Here is a 20,892-nt window from a genome sequence, read left to right as displayed (position 1 = left end):
AATTGAGATGGTTTGGGATGAGTTGGACCGCAGAGTGAAGGAAAGGCAGCCAACAAGTGCTCAGCATGTGGGAACTCCTTCAAGACTGTTGGGAAAGCATTACAGGTGACTACCTCATGAAGCTGGTTGAGAGAATGTAATCAAAGCAAAGGATGTCTACTTTGAAGAATCTCAAATATAAAATATATTTTGACTTGTTTAACACTTTTTTGGTTACTACAAGATTCCAAATGTGCTATTTCATAGTTTTGATGTTTTCACTATTACTCTACAATGTAGAGAATAGTACAACTGTAGACCTATTTCTTATTTTAAATGTGCCCTGTACATACAACATAAATATACACATCATACCTAAACATATAGACATTAATATACAAAAACACAGTCATGGGAAGCACAAATAAAACATCACAAACCACCCAGAAGTCACAAATAAGTCCCCAATCAATACTTTAAATTGCCCGAACGGCACCAGAACATCAAGATGAAATGTCTTTTGAATTTGAATCCAGTAATACGATGCATTAAAACTAAAAGTAGATTTACCTAGCTCAGTGGAGACCCTGGAACATCAAGAGTTCCAATCAAGAGTAACCAATCCTGTGAACGGGTTAGGCAACTCAGGTGTCTTAGATAAGAGGGAAGTTTGTGAAGCAGGGCCTTGTAAACAAAAAGGGAGTAATGTAGAGATATGGGTGTTTAGCGAAGTCCAGCCAACTTTTAGATACATAATGCAGTAATAAGTATCAAATCTGTCCCCTGTAACAAAACGAAGGGCACTACGGCAGATGGCCTCCAAACGTTTAAGGTTAGTAGAGTCATGATATCACCATAACCAGGAACAGATGAAAAGGTTGACTGAATAATCTGCTTCCTACTGCTTAGAGGAAGGCACCATCTGTTACATCTGCAGGATATGTTCTTTAAATGTAAAATACACATCAATCCAAACGCCGAAATATTTACAGTGCATTCGGAAAGTATTCAGACCCCTTGACTTTTTCCACGTTGTTAAAATTACAGCCTTATTCTAAAATGGATTCAAAAAATGTCCCCCCTCATCAATCTACACACAATACCCCATAATGACAAGGTGAAAACAGGTTTTTAGAATTTTTTGCAAATTTATTAAACATAGAAAACTAAAATGAATTATTTACATAAGCATTCAGACCCTTTGCCATGAGACTCAAAATTGAGCTCAGGTGCATCCTGTTCCCATTGAACATCCTTGAGATGTTTCTACAACTTGATTGGAGTCCACCTGTGGTAAATTCAATTGATTGTACATGCTTTGGAAAGGCACACACCTGTCTATATAAAGGTTCCACAGCTCACAGTGCATGTCAGAGCAAAAGCCAAGCCATGAGGTCAAAGGAATTGTCGGTAGAGCGCCGAGACAGGATTGTGTCGAAACACAGATCTGGGGAAGGGTACCAAAAACTTTCTGCAGATTTGAATGTCCCCAAGAACACAGTGGCCTCCATCATACTTAAATGGAAGAAGTTTGGAACCAACAAGACTCTTCCTAGAGCTGGCTGCCCTGCCAAACTGAGCAATCGGGGGAGAAGGGCCTTGGTCAGGTATGTGACCAAGAACCCGATGGTCACACTGACAGAGCTCCAGAGTTCCTCTGTGGAGATGGGAAAACCTTCCAGAAGGACAACCATCTCTACAGCAATCCACCAATCAGGCCTTTATGGTAGAGTGGCCAGACTGAAGCCACTCCTCAGTAAAAGGCACATGACAGCCCGCTTGGAGCTCGCCAAAAGGCACCTAAAGGACTCTCACACCATGAGAAACTAGATTCTCTGGTCTGATGAAACCAAGATTGAACTCTTTGGCCTGAATGCCAAGTGTCATGTCTAGAGGAAACCTGGCACCATCCATACGGTGAAGCATGGTGGTGGCAGTATCATGCAGTGGGGGTGTCTTTCAGTGGAAGGTACTGGGAGACTAGTCAGGATCGAGGGAATGATGAATGGAGCAAAGTATAGAGGGATCCTTGATGAAAACCTGCTCCAGAGCACTCAGGACCTCAGACTGGGGCAAAGGTTCACCTTCCAACAGGACAACGACCCTAAGCACACAGCCAAGACAACGCAGGAGTGGCTTCGGGACAAGTCTCTGAATGTCCGTGAGCAGCCCAGCCAGAGCCCAGACTTGAACCCGATCGAACATCTCTGGAGAGACCTGAAAATAGCTGTGCAGCTATCTAACCTGACAGAGCTTGAGAGGATCTGCAGAGAAGAATGGGAGAAACTCCCCAAATACAGGTGTGCCAAGCTTGTAGCGTCATACCCAAGAAGACTTGAGACTGTAATCACTGTCAAATATGCTTCAACAAAGTCCGGAGTAAAGGGTCTGAATACTTAAGTAAATGTTATATCTCTGTATTTTTTTTTTCTTCTAAGTTAAAAAAACAACAACAGTTTTTGCTTTGTCATTATGTGTTAGTGTGTAGATTGATTACATTTTTTACTTAACCTTAAACTTGAAAACAACATGCATTTAGTTGCCTGTTTTAAGCACAAGTTTTAAATCAGCAAGGGATTCCTGCATAGCTCTCAAATCTGACTGTAGTTTTGACATGGGCTCATAAGGACTGCTTGTTAATAAATTACTTTCTAATGACAGTAGAACGGGTGGTATTGTAAGATCAACAAACCAGATGTGACTAACAGTCCTATAATAACAGTCTTGTATCAGCTCTTTTGATAGAAAGACAAAGTTGAAGATGGGTTAATAAGAGCATCAAATCAGTTCTACCTCACCAGTTGTGTTTTACAACATGAACACCAGTCCTTTTCTGAAGTAAAAAAAAATATTAGGCTCCACCAAAATAAATGTCCCACATACAATTACAGGGATGGAACCATTTATCTTAAACCCCAAACTCTCCCTCACTCCTTCCCAGTTATCTTCCCTCCTTTGAGAAGCTGGCAGGAGGTGTGTGTGTAAGGGCTGACAAAGGGGAGAAACACAGCGTAGGTTAAAGGGGAGAGAAACACAGCCTAGTTTAAAGTGGAGAAACACAGCCTAGTTTCATTAAAGGGGAGAAACACAGCCTAGTTGAAAGTGGAGAGAAACACAGCCTAGTTTAAAGGGGAGAAACACAGCCTAGTTTAAAGTGGAGAAACACAGCCTAGTTTAATTAAAGGGGAGAAACACAGCCTAGTTTAAAGTGGAGAGAAACACAGCCTAGTTTAAAGGGGAGAAACACAGCCTAGTTTAAAAGGGGAGAAACATAGCCTAGTTTAAAGTGGAGAAACACAGCCTAGTTTAATTAAAGGGGAGAAACACAGCCTAGTTTAAAGTGGAGAGAAACACAGCCTAGTTTAAAGGGGAGAAACACAGCCTAGTTTAAAGGGGAGAAACACAGCCTAGTTTAAAGGGGAGAAACACAGCCTAGTTTAAAGGAGAGAAACACAGCCTAGTTTAAAGTGGATAAACACAGCCTAGTTTAAAGGGGAGAAACACAGCCTAGTTTAAAGGGGAGAAACACAGCCTAGTTTAAAGTGGAGAAACACAGCCTAGTTTAAAGTGGAGAAACACAGCCTAGTTTAAAGTGGAGAAACACAGCCTAGTTCAAAGGGGAGAAACACAGCCTAGTTTAAAGGGGAGAAACACAGCCTAGTTTAAAGTGGAGAAACACAGACTAGATTAAAGTGGAGAGAAACACAGCCTAGTTTAAAGGGGAGAAACACAGCCTAGTTTAAAGGGGAGAAACACAGCCTAGTTTAAATGGAATAGAAACACAGCCTAGTTTAAAGGGGAGAAACACAGCCTAGTTTAAAGGGGAGAAACACAGCCTAGTTTAAAGGGAATAGAAACACAGCCTAGTTTAAAGGGGAGAAACAGCCTAGTTCAAAGTGGAGAAACACAGCCTAGTTTAAAGTGGAGAGAAACACAGCCTAGTTTAAAGTGGAGAGAAACACAGCCTAGTTTAAAGGGGAGAAACACAGCCTAGTTTAAAGGGGAGAAACACAGCCTAGTTTAAAGGGGAGAAACACAGCCTAGTTTAAAGGGAATAGAAACACAGCCTAGTTTAAATGGGAGAAACACAACCTAGTTTAAAGGGAATAGAAACACAGCCTAGTTTAAAGGGGAGAAACACAGGCTAGTTTAAAGGGGGGAAACACAGCCTAGTTTAAAGGGGAGAAACACAGCCTAGTTTAAAGGGGAGAAAAACACAGCCTAGTTTAAAGGGGAGAAACACAGCCTAGTTTAAAGGGGAGAAACACAGCCTAGTTTAAAGTGGAGAAACACAGCCTAGTTTAAAGGGGGGAAACACAGCCTAGTTTAAAGGGAATAGAAACAAAGCCTAGTTTAAAGGGGAGAAACACAGCCTAGTTTAAAGTGGAGAGAAACAGCCTAGTTTAAAGGGGAAAAACACAGCCTAGTTTAAAGGGGAGAGAAACACAGCCTAGTTTAAATGGGAGAGAAACACAGCCTAGTTTAAAGGGGAGAGAAACACAGCCTAGTTTAAAGGGGAGAAACACAGCCTAGTTTAAAGGGGAGAGAAACACAGCCTAGTTTAAAGGGGAGAGAAACACAGCCTAGTTTAAAGGGGAGAGAAACACAGCCTAGTTTAAAGGGGAGAAACACAGCCTAGTTTAAAGGGGAGAAACACAGCCTAGTTTAAAGTGGAGAAACACAGCCTAGTTTAAAGTGGAGAAACACAGCCTAGTTTAAAGTGGAGAAACACAGCCTAGTTCAAAGGGGAGAAACACAGCCTAGTTTAAAGGGGAGAAACACAGCCTAGTTTAAAGTGGAGAAACACAGACTAGATTAAAGTGGAGAGAAACACAGCCTAGTTTAAAGGGGAGAAACACAGCCTAGTTTAAAGGGGAGAAACACAGCCTAGTTTAAATGGAATAGAAACACAGCCTAGTTTAAAGGGGAGAAACACAGCCTAGTTTAAAGGGGAGAAACACAGCCTAGTTTAAAGGGAATAGAAACACAGCCTAGTTTAAAGGGGAGAAACACAGCCTAGTTCAAAGTGGAGAAACACAGCCTAGTTTAAAGTGGAGAGAAACACAGCCTAGTTTAAAGTGGAGAGAAACACAGCCTAGTTTAAAGGGGAGAAACACAGCCTAGTTTAAAGGGGAGAATCACAGCCTAGTTTAAAGGGGAGAAACACAGCCTAGTTTAAAGGGAATAGAAACACAGCCTAGTTTAAATGGGAGAAACACAGTCTAGTTTAAAGGGAATAGAAACACAGCCTAGTTTAAAGGGGAGAAACACAGCCTAGTTTAAAGGGGAGAAACACAGCCTAGTTTAAAGGGGAGAAACACAGCCTAGTTTAAAGGGGAGAAACACAGCCTAGTTTAAAGTGGAGAAACACAGCCTAGTTCAAAGGGGAGAAACACAGCCTAGTTTAAAGGGGAGAAACACAGCCTAGTTTAAAGTGGAGAAACACAGACTAGATTAAAGTGGAGAGAAACACAGCCTAGTTTAAAGGGGAGAAACACAGCCTAGTTTAAAGGGGAGAAACACAGCCTAGTTTAAATGGAATAGAAACACAGCCTAGTTTAAAGGGGAGAAACACAGCCTAGTTTAAAGGGGAGAAACACAGCCTAGTTTAAAGGGAATAGAAACACAGCCTAGTTTAAAGGGGAGAAACACAGCCTAGTTCAAAGTGGAGAAACACAGCCTAGTTTAAAGTGGAGAGAAACACAGCCTAGTTTAAAGTGGAGAGAAACACAGCCTAGTTTAAAGGGGAGAAACACAGCCTAGTTTAAAGGGGAGAATCACAGCCTAGTTTAAAGGGGAGAATCACAGCCTAGTTTAAAGGGGAGAAACACAGCCTAGTTTAAAGGGAATAGAAACACAGCCTAGTTTAAATGGGAGAAACACAGCCTAGTTTAAAGGGAATAGAAACACAGCCTAGTTTGAAGGGGAGAAACACAGCCTAGTTTAAAGGGGAGAAACACAGCCTAGTTTAAAGGGGAGAAACATAGCCTAGTTTAAAGGGGAGAAAAACACAGCCTAGTTTAAAGGGGAGAAACACAGCCTAGTTTAAAGGGGAGAAACACAGCCTAGGTTAAAGTGGAGAAACACAGCCTAGTTTAAAGGGGGGAAACACAGCCTAGTTTAAATGGAATAGAAACACAGCCTAGTTTAAAGGGGAGAAACACAGCCTAGTTTAAAGTGGACAGAAACAGCCTAGTTTAAAGGGGAAAAACACAGCCTAGTTTAAAGGGGAGAGAAACACAGCCTAGTTTAAAGGGGAGAGAAACACAGCCTAGTTTAAAGGGGAGAAACACAGCCTAGTTTAAAGTGGAGAAACACAGCCTAGTTTAAAGGGGAGAAACACAGCTTAGTTTAAAGGGGAGAGAAACACAGCCTAGTTTAAATGGGAGAGAAACACAGCCTAGTTTAAAGGGGAGAAACACAGCCTAGTTTAAAGGGGAGAGAAACACAGCCTAGTTTAAAGGGGAGAAACACAGCCTAGTTTAAAGGGGAGAGAAACACAGCCTAGTTTAAAGGGGAGAAACACAGCCTAGTTTAAAGGGGAGAGAAACACAGCCTAGTTTAAAGGGGAGAAACACAGCCTAGTTTAAAGGGGAGAAACACAGCCTAGTTTAAAGTGGAGAAACACAGCATAGTTTAAAGGGGAGAAACACAGCCTAGTTTAAAGGGGAGAAACACAGCCTAGTTTAAAGGGGAGAGAAACACAGCCTAGTTTAAAGGGAATAGAAACACAGCCTAGTTTAAAGTGGAGAAACACAGCCTAGTTTAAAGGGGAGAAACACAGCCTAGTTTAAAGGGGAGAAACACAGCCTAGTTTAAAGGGGAGAAACACAGCCTAGTTTAAAGGTGAGAGAAACAAAGCCTAGTTTAAAGGGGAGAGAAACACAGCCTAGTTTAAAGGGGAGAAACACAGCCTAGTTTAAAGGGGAGAAACACAGCTTAGTTTAAAGGGGAGAGAAACACAGCCTAGTTTAAAGGGGAGAAACACAGCCTAGTTTAAAGGGGAGAAACACAGCCTAGTTTAAAGGGAATAGAAACACAGCCTAGTTTAAAGGGGAGAAACAGCCTAGTTCAAAGTGGAGAAACACAGCCTAGTTTAAAGTGGAGAGAAACACAGCCTAGTTTAAAGTGGAGAGAAACACAGCCTAGTTTAAAGGGGAGAAACACAGCCTAGTTTAAAGGGGAGAAACACAGGCTAGTTTAAAGGGGAGAAACACAGCCTAGTTTAAAGGGGAGAAACACAGCCTAGTTTAAAGGGGAGAAAAACACAGCCTAGTTTAAAGGGGAGAAACACAGCCTAGTTTAAAGGGGAGAAACACAGCCTAGTTTAAAGTGGAGAAACACAGCCTAGTTTAAAGGGGGGAAACACAGCCTAGTTTAAAGGGAATAGAAACAAAGCCTAGTTTAAAGGGGAGAAACACAGCCTAGTTTAAAGTGGAGAGAAACAGCCTAGTTTAAAGGGGAAAAACACAGCCTAGTTTAAAGGGGAGAGAAACACAGCCTAGTTTAAATGGGAGAGAAACACAGCCTAGTTTAAAGGGGAGAGAAACACAGCCTAGTTTAAAGGGGAGAAACACAGCCTAGTTTAAAGGGGAGAGAAACACAGCCTAGTTTAAAGGGGAGAGAAACACAGCCTAGTTTAAAGGGGAGAGAAACACAGCCTAGTTTAAAGGGGAGAAACACAGCCTAGTTTAAAGGGGAGAAACACAGCCTAGTTTAAAGTGGAGAAACACAGCCTAGTTTAAAGTGGAGAAACACAGCCTAGTTTAAAGTGGAGAAACACAGCCTAGTTCAAAGGGGAGAAACACAGCCTAGTTTAAAGGGGAGAAACACAGCCTAGTTTAAAGTGGAGAAACACAGATTAAAGTGGAGAGAAACACAGCCTAGTTTAAAGGGGAGAAACACAGCCTAGTTTAAATGGAATAGAAACACAGCCTAGTTTAAAGGGGAGAAACACAGCCTAGTTTAAAGGGGAGAAACACAGCCTAGCTTAAAGGGAATAGAAACACAGCCTAGTTTAAAGGGGAGAAACACAGCCTAGTTCAAAGTGGAGAAACACAGCCTAGTTTAAAGTGGAGAGAAACACAGCCTAGTTTAAAGTGGAGAGAAACACAGCCTAGTTTAAAGGGGAGAAACACAGCCTAGTTTAAAGGGGAGAATCACAGCCTAGTTTAAAGGGGAGAAACACAGCCTAGTTTAAAGGGAATAGAAACACAGCCTAGTTTAAATGGGAGAAACACAGCCTAGTTTAAAGGGAATAGAAACACAGCCTAGTTTAAAGGGGAGAAACACAGCCTAGTTTAAAGGGGAGAAACACAGCCTAGTTTAAAGGGGAGAAACACAGCCTAGTTTAAAGTGGAGAAACACAGCCTAGTTTAAAGTGGAGAAACACAGCCTAGTTTAAAGTGGAGAAACACAGCCTAGTTCAAAGGGGAGAAACACAGCCTAGTTTAAAGGGGAGAAACACAGCCTAGTTTAAAGGGGAGAAACACAGCCTAGTTTAAAGGGGAGAAACATAGCCTAGTTTAAAGGGGAGAAAAACACAGCCTAGTTTAAAGGGGAGAAACACAGCCTAGTTTAAAGGGGAGAAACACAGCCTAGGTTAAAGTGGAGAAACACAGCCTAGTTTAAAGGGGGGAAACACAGCCTAGTTTAAAGGGAATAGAAACACAGCCTAGTTTAAAGGGGAGAAACACAGCCTAGTTTAAAGTGGACAGAAACAGCCTAGTTTAAAGGGGAAAAACACAGCCTAGTTTAAAGGGGAGAGAAACACAGCCTAGTTTAAAGGGGAGAAACACAGCCTAGTTTAAAGGGGAGAGAAACACAGCCTAGTTTAAAGGGGAGAAACACAGCCTAGTTTAAAGGGGAGAGAAACACAGCCTAGTTTAAAGGGGAGAAACACAGCCTAGTTTAAAGGGGAGAGAAACACAGCCTAGTTTAAAGGGGAGAAACACAGCCTAGTTTAAAGGGGAGAAACACAGCCTAGTTTAAAGTGGAGAAACACAGCCTAGTTTAAAGGGGAGAAACACAGCCTAGTTTAAAGGGGAGAAACACAGCCTAGTTTAAAGGGGAGAAACACAGCCTAGTTTAAAGGGGAGAAACACAGCCTAGTTTAAAGGGGAGAGAAACACAGCCTAGTTTAAAGGGGAGAGAAACACAGCCTAGTTTAAAGGGAATAGAAACACAGCCTAGTTTAAAGTGGAGAAACACAGCCTAGTTTAAAGGGGAGAAACACAGCCTAGTTTAAAGGGGAGAAACACAGCCTAGTTTAAAGGTGAGAGAAACAAAGCCTAGTTTAAAGGGGAGAGAAACACAGCCTAGTTTAAAGGTGAGAGAAACACAGCATAGTTTAAAGGGGAGAGAAACACAGCCTAGTTTAAAGGGGAGAAACACAGCCTAGTTTAAAGGGGAGAAACACAGCTTAGTTTAAATGGGAGAGAAACACAGCCTAGTTTAAAGGGGAGAGGAACACAGCCTAGTTTAAAGGGGAAATAAAACACCGCCTAGTTTAAAGGGGAAATAAAACACCGCCTAGTTTAAAGGGGAGAAACACAGCCTAGTTTAAAGGGGAGAAACACAGCCTAGTTTAAAGGGGAGAAACACAGCCTAGTTTAAAGGGGAGAAAAACAGCCTAATTTAAAGGGGAGAGGAACACAGCCTAGTTTAAAGGGGAAATAAAACACAGCCTAGTTTAAAGGGGAGAGAAACACAGCCCCGTTTAAAGTGGAGAGGAACACAGCCTAGTTTAAAGGGGAGAGAAACACAGCCTAGTTTAAAGGGGAAATAAAACACAGCCTAGTTTAAAGGGGAGAGGAACACAGCCTAGTTTAAAGGGGAGAAACACAGCCTAGTTTAAATGGGAGAAACACAGCCTAGTTTAAAGGGGAGAAACACAGCCTAGTTTAAAGGGGAAATAAAACACAGCATAGTTTAAAGGGGAGAAAAACAGCCTAATTTAAAGGGGAGAGGAACACAGCCTAGTTTAAAGGGGAAATAAAACACAGCCTAGTTTAAAGGGGAGAGAAACACAGCCCAGTTTAAAGTGGAGAGGAACACAGCCTAGTTTAAAGGGGAGAGAAACGCAGCCTAGTTTAAAGGGGAGAGGAACACAGCCTAGTTTAAAGGGGAAATAAAACACAGCCTAGTTTAAAGGGGAGAGGAACACAGCCTAGTTTAAAGGGGAGAAACACAGCCTAGTTTAAATGGGAGAAACACAGCCTAGTTTAAAGGGGAGAAACACAGCCTAGTTTAAAGGGGAAATAAAACACAGCATAGTTTAAAGGGGAGAAACACAGCCTAGTTTAAAGGGGAGAAAAACAGCCTAGTTTAAAGGGGAGAAACACAGCCTAGTTTAAAGGGGAGAAACACAGCCTAGTTTAAATGGGAGAAACACAGCCTAGTTTAAATGGGAGAAACACAGCCTAGTTTAAAGGGGAGAAAAACAGCCTAGTTTAAAGGGGAGAAACACAGCCTAGTTTAAAGGGGAGAAACACAGCCTAGTTTAAAGGGGAGAGAAACACAGCCTAGTTTAAAGGGGAGAGGAACACAGCCTAGTTTAAAGTGGAGAAACACAGCCTAGTTTAAAGTGGAGAAACACAGCCTAGTTTAAAGGGGAGAAACACAGCCTAGTTTAAAGGGGAGAAACACAGCCTAGTTTAAAGGGGAGAGAAACACAGCCTAGTTTAAAGGGGAGAAACACAGCCTAGTTTAAAGGGGAGAAACACAGCCTAGTTTAAAGGGGAGAGAAACACAGCCTAGTTTAAAGGGGAGAGAAACACAGCCTAGTTTAAAGGGGAGAAACACAGCCTAGTTTAAAGGGGAGAAACACAGCTTAGTTTAAAGGGGAGAAACACAGCCTAGTTTAAAGGTGAGAGAAACACAGCCTAGTTTAAAGGGGAGAGAAACACAGCCTAGTTTAAAGGGGAGAGGAAAACAGCCTAGTTTAAAGGGGAAATAAAACACAGCCTAGTTTAAAGTGGAGAAACACAGCCTAGTTTAAAGGGGAGAAACACAGCTTAGTTTAAAGGGGAGAGAAACACAGCCTAGTTTAAATGGGAGAGAAACACAGCCTAGTTTAAAGGGGAGAAACACAGCCTAGTTTAAAGGGGAGAGAAACACAGCCTAGTTTAAAGGGGAGAAACACAGCCTAGTTTAAAGGGGAGAGAAACACAGCCTAGTTTAAAGGGGAGAAACACAGCCTAGTTTAAAGGGGAGAGAAACACAGCCTAGTTTAAAGGGGAGAAACACAGCCTAGTTTAAAGGGGAAATAAAACACCGCCTAGTTTAAAGGGGAAATAAAACACAGCCTAGTTTAAAGGGGAGAAACACAGCCTAGTTTAAAGGGGAGAAACACAGCCTAGTTTAAAGGGGAGAAACACAGCCTAGTTTAAAGGGGAGAAACACAGCCTAGTTTAAAGGGGAGAAAAACAGCCTAATTTAAAGGGGAGAGGAACACAGCCTAGTTTAAAGGGGAAATAAAACACAGCCTAGTTTAAAGGGGAGAGAAACACAGCCCCGTTTAAAGTGGAGAGGAACACAGCCTAGTTTAAAGGGGAGAGAAACACAGCCTAGTTTAAAGGGGAAATAAAACACAGCCTAGTTTAAAGGGGAGAGGAACACAGCCTAGTTTAAAGGGGAGAAACACAGCCTAGTTTAAATGGGAGAAACACAGCCTAGTTTAAAGGGGAGAAACACAGCCTAGTTTAAAGGGGAGAAACACAGCCTAGTTTAAAGGGGAGAAACACAGCCTAGTTTAAAGGGGAGAAACACAGCCTAGTTTAAAGGGGAGAAACACAGCCTAGTTTAAAGGGGAGAAACACAGCCTAGTTTAAAGGGGAGAAAAACAGCCTAATTTAAAGGGGAGAGGAACACAGCCTAGTTTAAAGGGGAAATAAAACACAGCCTAGTTTAAAGGGGAGAGAAACACAGCCCAGTTTAAAGTGGAGAGGAACACAGCCTAGTTTAAAGGGGAGAGAAACGCAGCCTAGTTTAAAGGGGAGAGGAACACAGCCTAGTTTAAAGGGGAAATAAAACACAGCCTAGTTTAAAGGGGAGAGGAACACAGCCTAGTTTAAAGGGGAGAAACACAGCCTAGTTTAAATGGGAGAAACACAGCCTAGTTTAAAGGGGAGAAACACAGCCTAGTTTAAAGGGGAAATAAAACACAGCATAGTTTAAAGGGGAGAAACACAGCCTAGTTTAAAGGGGAGAAACACAGCCCAGTTTAAAGTGGAGAGGAACACAGCCTAGTTTAAAGGGGAGAGAAACGCAGCCTAGTTTAAAGGGGAGAGGAACACAGCCTAGTTTAAAGGGGAAATAAAACACAGCCTAGTTTAAAGGGGAGAGAAACACAGCCTAGTTTAAAGGGGAGAAACACAGCCTAGTTTAAATGGGAGAAACACAGCCTAGTTTAAAGGGGAGAAACACAGCCTAGTTTAAATGGGAGAAACACAGCCTAGTTTAAAGGGGAGAAACACAGCCTAGTTTAAAGGGGAGAAAAACAGCCTAGTTTAAAGGGGAGAAACACAGCCTAGTTTAAAGGGGAGAAACACAGCCTAGGTTAAAGTGGAGAAACACAGCCTAGTTTAAAGGGGGGAAACACAGCCTAGTTTAAAGGGAATAGAAACACAGCCTAGTTTAAAGGGGAGAAACACAGCCTAGTTTAAAGTGGACAGAAACAGCCAAGTTTAAAGGGGAAAAACACAGCCTAGTTTAAAGAGGAGAGAAACACAGCCTAGTTTAAAGGGGAGAGAAACACAGCCTAGTTTAAAGGGGAGAAACACAGCCTAGTTTAAAGTGGAGAAACACAGCCTAGTTTAAAGGGGAGAAACACAGCTTAGTTTAAAGGGGAGAGAAACACAGCCTAGTTTAAATGGGAGAGAAACACAGCCTAGTTTAAAGGGGAGAAACACAGCCTAGTTTAAAGGGGAGAGAAACACAGCCTAGTTTAAAGGGGAGAAACACAGCCTAGTTTAAAGGGGAGAGAAACACAGCCTAGTTTAAAGGGGAGAAACACAGCCTAGTTTAAAGGGGAGAGAAACACAGCCTAGTTTAAAGGGGAGAAACACAGCCTAGTTTAAAGGGGAGAAACACAGCCTAGTTTAAAGTGGAGAAACACAGCCTAGTTTAAAGGGGAGAAACACAGCCTAGTTTAAAGGGGAGAAACACAGCCTAGTTTAAAGGGGAGAAACACAGCCTAGTTTAAAGGGGAGAAACACAGCCTAGTTTAAAGGGGAGAGAAACACAGCCTAGTTTAAAGGGGAGAGAAACACAGCCTAGTTTAAAGGGAATAGAAACACAGCCTAGTTTAAAGTGGAGAAACACAGCCTAGTTTAAAGGGGAGAAACACAGCCTAGTTTAAAGGGGAGAAACACAGCCTAGTTTAAAGGTGAGAGAAACAAAGCCTAGTTTAAAGGGGAGAGAAACACAGCCTAGTTTAAAGGTGAGAGAAACACAGCATAGTTTAAAGGGGAGAGAAACACAGCCTAGTTTAAAGGGGAGAAACACAGCCTAGTTTAAAGGGGAGAAACACAGCTTAGTTTAAAGGGGAGAGAAACACAGCCTAGTTTAAAGGGGAGAGGAACACAGCCTAGTTTAAAGGGGAGAGAAACACAGCCTAGTTTAAAGGTGAGAGAAACACAGCATAGTTTAAAGGGGAGAGAAACACAGCCTAGTTTAAAGGGGAGAAACACAGCCTAGTTTAAAGGGGAGAAACACAGCTTAGTTTAAAGGGGAAATAAAACACCGCCTAGTTTAAAGGGGAAATAAAACACAGCCTAGTTTAAAGGGGAGAAACACAGCCTAGTTTAAAGGGGAGAAACACAGCCTAGTTTAAAGGGGAGAAACACAGCCTAGTTTAAAGGGGAGAAAAACAGCCTAATTTAAAGGGGAGAGGAACACAGCCTAGTTTAAAGGGGAAATAAAACACAGCCTAGTTTAAAGGGGAGAGAAACACAGCCCCGTTTAAAGTGGAGAGGAACACAGCCTAGTTTAAAGGGGAGAGAAACACAGCCTAGTTTAAAGGGGAAATAAAACACAGCCTAGTTTAAAGGGGAGAGGAACACAGCCTAGTTTAAAGGGGAGAAACACAGCCTAGTTTAAATGGGAGAAACACAGCCTAGTTTAAAGGGGAGAAACACAGCCTAGTTTAAAGGGGAGAGAAACACAGCCTAGTTTAAAGTGGAGAAACACAGCCTAGTTTAAAGTGGAGAAACACAGCCTAGTTTAAAGGGGAGAAACACAGACTAGTTTAAAGGGGAGAGGAACACAGCCTAGTTTAAAGGGGAGAAAAACAGCCTAGTTTAAAGGGGAGAAACACAGCCTAGTTTAAAGGGGAGAGAAACACAGCCTAGTTTAAAGGGGAGAGAAACACAGCCTAGTTTAAAGGGGAGAGGAACACAGCCTAGTTTAAAGTGGAGAAACACAGCCGAGTTTAAAGGGGAGAAACACAGCCTAGTTTAAAGGGGAGAGAAACACAGCCTAGTTTAAAGGGGAGAAACACAGCCTAGTTTAAAGGGGAGAGAAACACAGTGTAGTTTAAAGGGGAGAAACACAGCCTAGTTTAAAGGGGAGAGAAACACAGCCTAGTTTAAAGGGAATAGAAACACAGCCTAGTTTAAAGGTGAGAGAAACACAGCCTAGTTTAAAGGGGAGAGAAACACAGCCTAGTTTAAAGGGGAGAGAAACACAGCCTAGTTTAAAGGGGAGAAACACAGCCTAGTTTAAAGGGGAGAAACAGAGCTTAGTTTAAAGGGGAGAGAAACACAGCCTAGTTTAAAGGGGAGAAACACAGCCTAGTTTAAAGGGGAGAGGAACACAGCCTAGTTTAAAGGGGAAATAAAACACAGCCTAGTTTAAAGGGGAAATAAAACACAGCCTAGTTTAAAGGGGAGAAACACAGCCTAGTTTAAAGGGGAGAAACACAGCCTAGTTTAAAGGGGAGAGAAACACAGCCTAGTTTAAAGGGGAGAAAAACAGCCTAGTTTAAAGGGGAGAGAAACACAGCCTAGTTTAAAGTGGAGAAACACAGCCTAGTTTAAAGTGGAGAAACACAGCCTAGTTTAAAGGGGAGAAACACAGACTAGTTTAAAGGGGAGAGGAACACAGCCTAGTTTAAAGGGGAGAAAAACAGCCTAGTTTAAAGGGGAGAGGAAAACAGCCTAGTTTAAAGGGAATAGAAACACAGCATAGTTTAAAGGGAATAGAAACACAGCATAGTTTAAAGGGGAGAGAAACACAGCCTAGTTTAAAGGGAATAGAAACACAGCCTAGTTTAAAGGGGAGAGAAACACAGCCTAGTTTAAAGGGGAGAAACACAGCCTAGTTTAAAGGGGAGAAACACAGCCTAGTTTAAAGGGGAGAGAAACACAGCCTAGTTTAAAGGGGAGAAACACAGCCTAGTTTAAAGGGGAGAAACACAGCCTAGTTTAAAGGGGAGAAACACAGCCTAGTTTAAAGGGAATAGAAACACAGCCTAGTTTAAAGTGGAGAAACACAGCCTAGTTTAAAGGGGAGAAACACAGCTTAGTTTAAAGGGGAGAAACACAGCCTAGTTTAAAGGGGAGAAACACAGCCTAGTTTAAAGGGGAGAGAAACACAGCCTAGTTTAAAGGGAATAGAAACACAGCCTAGTTTAAAGGGGAGAAACACAGCCTAGTTTAAAGGGGAGAGAAACACAGCCTAGTTTAAAGGGGAGAAACACAGCCTAGTTTAAAGGGGAGAGAAACACAGCCTAGTTTAAAGGGGAGAAACACAGCCTAGTTTAAAGGGGAGAAACACAGCCTAGTTTAAAGGGGAGAAACACAGCCTAGTTTAAAGGGAATAGATACACAGCCTAGTTTAAAGTGGAGAAACACAGCCTAGTTTAAAGGGGAGAAACACAGCTTAGTTTAAAGGGGAGAAACACAGCCTAGTTTAAAGGTGAGAGAAACATAGCCTAGTTTAAAGGGGAGAGAAACACAGCCTAGTTTAAAGGTGAGAGAAACACAGCCTAGTTTAAAGGGGAGAGAAACACAGCCTCGTTTAAAGGGGAGAAACACAGCCTAGTTTAAAGGGGAGAAACACAGCTTAGTTTAAAGGGGAGAGAAACACAGCCTAGTTTAAAGAGGAGAGAAACACAGCCTAGTTTAAAGAGGAGAGAAACACAGCCTAGTTTAAAGGGGAGAGGAACACAGCCTAGTTTAAAGGGGAAATAAAACACAGCCTAGTTTAAAGGGGAAATAAAACACAGCATAGTTTAAAGGGGAGAAACACAGCCTAGTTTAAAGGGGAGAAACACAGCCTAGTTTAAAGGGGAGAAACACAGCCTAGTTTAAAGGGGAGAAAAACAGCCTAATTTAAAGGGGAGAGAAACACAGCCTAGTTTAAAGTGTAGAGGAACACAGCCTAGTTTAAAGGGGTTAGAAACACAGCCTTGTTTAAAGGGGAGAGGAACACAGCCTAGTTTAAAGGGAATAGAAACACAGCCTAGTTTAAAGTGGAGAAACACAGCCTAGTTTAAAGGGGAGAAACACAGCTTAGTTTAAAGGGGAGAAACACAGCCTAGTTTAAAGGTGAGAGAAACATAGCCTAGTTTAAAGGGGAGAGAAACACAGCCTAGTTTAAAGGGGAGAAACACAGCCTAGTTTAAAGGGGAGAGAAACACAGCCTAGTTTAAAGGGGAGAAACACAGCCTAGTTTAAAGGGGAGAAACACAGCCTAGTTTAAAGGGGAGAAACACAGCCTAGTTTAAAGGGAATAGAAACACAGCCTAGTTTAAAGTGGAGAAACACAGCCTAGTTTAAAGGGGAGAAACACAGCTTAGTTTAAAGGGGAGAAACACAGCCTAGTTTAAAGGTGAGAGAAACATAGCCTAGTTTAAAGGGGAGAGAAACATAGCCTAGTTTAAAGGGGAGAGAAACACAGCCTAGTTTAAAGGTGAGAGAAACACAGCCTAGTTTAAAGGGGAGAGAAACACAGCCTCGTTTAAAGGGGAGAAACACAGCCTAGTTTAAAGGGGAGAAACACAGCTTAGTTTAAAGGGGAGAGAAACACAGCCTAGTTTAAAGAGGAGAGAAACACAGCCTAGTTTAAAGAGGAGAGAAACACAGCCTAGTTTAAAGGGGAGAGGAACACAGCCTAGTTTAAAGGGGAAATAAAACACAGCCTAGTTTAAAGGGGAAATAAAACACAGCATAGTTTAAAGGGGAGAAACACAGCCTAGTTTAAAGGGGAGAAACACAGCCTAGTTTAAAGGGGAGAAACACAGCCTAGTTTAAAGGGGAGAAAAACAGCCTAATTTAAAGGGGAGAGAAACACAGCCTAGTTTAAAGTGTAGAGGAACACAGCCTAGTTTAAAGGGGAGAAACACAGCCTAGTTTAAAGGGGAGAAACACAGCCTAGTTTAAAGGGGAGAAACACAGCCTAGTTTAAAGGGAATAGAAACACAGCCTAGTTTAAAGTGGAGAAACACAGCCTAGTTTAAAGGGGAGAAACACAGCTTAGTTTAAAGGGGAGAAACACAGCCTAGTTTAAAGGTGAGAGAAACATAGCCTAGTTTAAAGGGGAGAGAAACACAGCCTAGTTTAAAGGTGAGAGAAACACAGCCTAGTTTAAAGGGGAGAGAAACACAGCCTCGTTTAAAGGGGAGAAACACAGCCTAGTTTAAAGGGGAGAAACACAGCTTAGTTTAAAGGGGAGAGAAACACAGCCTAGTTTAAAGAGGAGAGAAACACAGCCTAGTTTAAAGAGGAGAGAAACACAGCCTAGTTTAAAGGGGAGAGGAACACAGCCTAGTTTAAAGGGGAAATAAAACACAGCCTAGTTTAAAGGGGAAATAAAACACAGCATAGTTTAAAGGGGAGAAACACAGCCTAGTTTAAAGGGGAGAGAAACACAGCCTAGTTTAAAGGGGAGAAACACAGCCTAGTTTAAAGGGGAGAAACACAGCCTAGTTTAAAGGGGAGAAACACAGCCTAGTTTAAAGGGAATAGAAACACAGCCTAGTTTAAAGTGGAGAAACACAGCCTAGTTTAAAGGGGAGAAACACAGCTTAGTTTAAAGGGGAGAAACACAGCCTAGTTTAAAGGTGAGAGAAACATAGCCTAGTTTAAAGGGGAGAGAAACATAGCCTAGTTTAAAGGGGAGAGAAACACAGCCTAGTTTAAAGGTGAGAGAAACACAGCCTAGTTTAAAGGGGAGAGAAACACAGCCTCGTTTAAAGGGGAGAAACACAGCCTAGTTTAAAGGGGAGAAACACAGCTTAGTTTAAAGGGGAGAGAAACACAGCCTAGTTTAAAGAGGAGAGAAACACAGCCTAGTTTAAAGAGGAGAGAAACACAGCCTAGTTTAAAGGGGAGAGGAACACAGCCTAGTTTAAAGGGGAAATAAAACACAGCCTAGTTTAAAGGGGAAATAAAACACAGCATAGTTTAAAGGGGAGAAACACAGCCTAGTTTAAAGGGGAGAAACACAGCCTAGTTTAAAGGGGAGAAACACAGCCTAGTTTAAAGGGGAGAAAAACAGCCTAATTTAAAGGGGAGAGAAACACAGCCTAGTTTAAAGTGTAGAGGAACACAGCCTAGTTTAAAGGGGAGAAACACAGCCTAGTTTAAAGGGGAGAAACACAGCCTAGTTTAAAGGGGAGAAACACAGCCTAGTTTAAAGGGAATAGAAACACAGCCTAGTTTAAAGTGGAGAAACACAGCCTAGTTTAAAGGGGAGAAACACAGCTTAGTTTAAAGGGGAGAAACACAGCCTAGTTTAAAGGTGAGAGAAACATAGCCTAGTTTAAAGGGGAGAGAAACACAGCCTAGTTTAAAGGTGAGAGAAACACAGCCTAGTTTAAAGGGGAGAGAAACACAGCCTCGTTTAAAGGGGAGAAACACAGCCTAGTTTAAAGGGGAGAAACACAGCTTAGTTTAAAGGGGAGAGAAACACAGCCTAGTTTAAAGAGGAGAGAAACACAGCCTAGTTTAAAGAGGAGAGAAACACAGCCTAGTTTAAAGGGGAGAGGAACACAGCCTAGTTTAAAGGGGAAATAAAACACAGCCTAGTTTAAAGGGGAAATAAAACACAGCATAGTTTAAAGGGGAGAAACACAGCCTAGTTTAAAGGGGAGAAACACAGCCTAGTTTAAAGGGGAGAAACACAGCCTAGTTTAAAGGGGAGAAAAACAGCCTAATTTAAAGGGGAGAGAAACACAGCCTAGTTTAAAGTGTAGAGGAACACAGCCTAGTTTAAAGGGGAGAGAAACACAGCCTAGTTTAAAGGGGAGAGGAACACAGCCTAGTTTAAAGGGGAGAAACACAGCCTAGTTTAAATGGGAGAAACACAGCCTAGTTTAAAGGGGAGAAAAACAGCCTAGTTTAAAGGGGAGAGAAACACAGCCTAGTTTAAAGGGGAGAGAAACACAGACTAGTTTAAAGGGGAGAGGAACACAGCCTAGTTTAAAGTGGAGAAACACAGCCGAGTTTAAAGGGGAGAAACACAGCCTAGTTTAAAGGGGAGAGAAACACAGCCTAGTTTAAAGGGGAGAAACACAGCCTAGTTTAAAGGGGAGAGAAACACAGTGTAGTTTAAAGGGGAGAAACACAGCCTAGTTTAAAGGGGAGAGAAACACAGCCTAGTTTAAAGGGAATAGAAACACAGCCTAGTTTAAAGGTGAGAGAAACACAGCCTAGTTTAAAGGGGAGAGAAACACAGCCTAGTTTAGAGGGGAGAGAAACACAGCCTAGTTTAAAGGGGATAAACACAGCCTAGTTTAAAGGGGAGAAACAGAGCTTAGTTTAAAGGGGAGAGAAACACAGCCTAGTTTAAAGGGGAGAGAAACACAGCCTAGTTTAAAGGGGAGAGGAACACAGCCTAGTTTAAAGGGGAAATAAAACACAGCCTAGTTTAAAGGGGAAATAAAACACAGCCTAGTTTAAAGGGGAAATAAAACACAGCCTAGTTTAAAGGGGAGAAACACAGCCTAGTTTAAAGGGGAGAAACACAGCCTAGTTTAAAGGGGAGAGAAACACAGCCTAGTTTAAAGGGGAGAAAAACAGCCTAGTTTAAAGGGGAGAGAAACACAGCCTAGTTTAAAGTGGAGAAACACAGCCTAGTTTAAAGGGGAGAAACACAGACTAGTTTAAAGGGGAGAGGAACACAGCCTAGTTTAAAGGGGAGAAAAACAGCCTAGTTTAAAGGGGAGAGGAAAACAGCCTAGTTTAAAGGGAATATAAACACAGCATAGTTTAAAGGGAATAGAAACACAGCATAGTTTAAAGGGGAGAGAAACACAGCCTAGTTTAAAGGGAATAGAAACACAGCCTAGTTTAAAGGGAATAGAAACAAAGCCTAGTTTAAAGGGGAGAGAAACACAGCCTAGTTTAAAGGGGAGAAACACAGCCTAGTTTAAAGGGGAGAAACACAGCCTAGTTTAAAGGGGAGAAACACAGCCTAGTTTAAAGGGGAGAGAAACACAGCCTAGTTTAAAGGGGAGAGAAACACAGCCTAGTTTAAAGGGGAGAAACACAGCCTAGTTTAAAGGGGAGAAACACAGCCTAGTTTAAAGGGAATAGAAACACAGTCTAGTTTAAAGTGGAGAAACACAGCCTAGTTTAAAGGGGAGAAACACAGCTTAGTTTAAAGGGGAGAAACACAGCCTAGTTTAAAGGGGAGAAACACAGCCTAGTTTAAAGGGGAGAGAAACACAGCCTAGTTTAAAGGGGAGAAACACAGCCTAGTTTAAAGGGGAGAGAAACACAGCCTAGTTTAAAGGGGAGAAACACAGCCTAGTTTAAAGGGGAGAAACACAGCCTAGTTTAAAGGGGAGAAACACAGCCTAGTTTAAATGGGAGAAAAACAGCCTAGTTTAAAGGGGAGAAACACAGCCTAGTTTAAAGGGGAGAAACACAGCCTAGTTTAAAGGGGAGAAACACAGCCTAGTTTAAA

General features: G+C 42.1%; 1 protein-coding gene across 5 annotated transcripts in view; it reads right to left on the bottom strand.

The window, feature by feature from the left end:
- LOC139391581 (tax1-binding protein 1 homolog A-like) overlaps positions 1–20,892 on the bottom strand; it is a 109,976-nt gene that overhangs the window by 62,402 nt on the left and 26,682 nt on the right. Inside the window, exon 1 of one of the 5 annotated variants that reach the window (XM_071138949.1) lies at positions 550–684. The exons of the other annotated variants lie outside the window; for them this stretch is intronic. The gene's annotated coding sequence lies outside the window, so the exon portion shown is untranslated. Of the gene's footprint in view, positions 1–549; positions 685–20,892 lie in introns of those variants that run through there. 5 annotated transcript variants of the gene reach the window in all.

This window comes from Oncorhynchus clarkii, chromosome 32 (genome assembly GCF_045791955.1).
Source record: "Oncorhynchus clarkii lewisi isolate Uvic-CL-2024 chromosome 32, UVic_Ocla_1.0, whole genome shotgun sequence".
NCBI classification, from domain to species: domain Eukaryota; kingdom Metazoa; phylum Chordata; class Actinopteri; order Salmoniformes; family Salmonidae; genus Oncorhynchus; species Oncorhynchus clarkii.
Note: the sequence above shows the minus strand (reverse complement) of the source record. Positions and strands in the feature narration are given on the sequence as shown.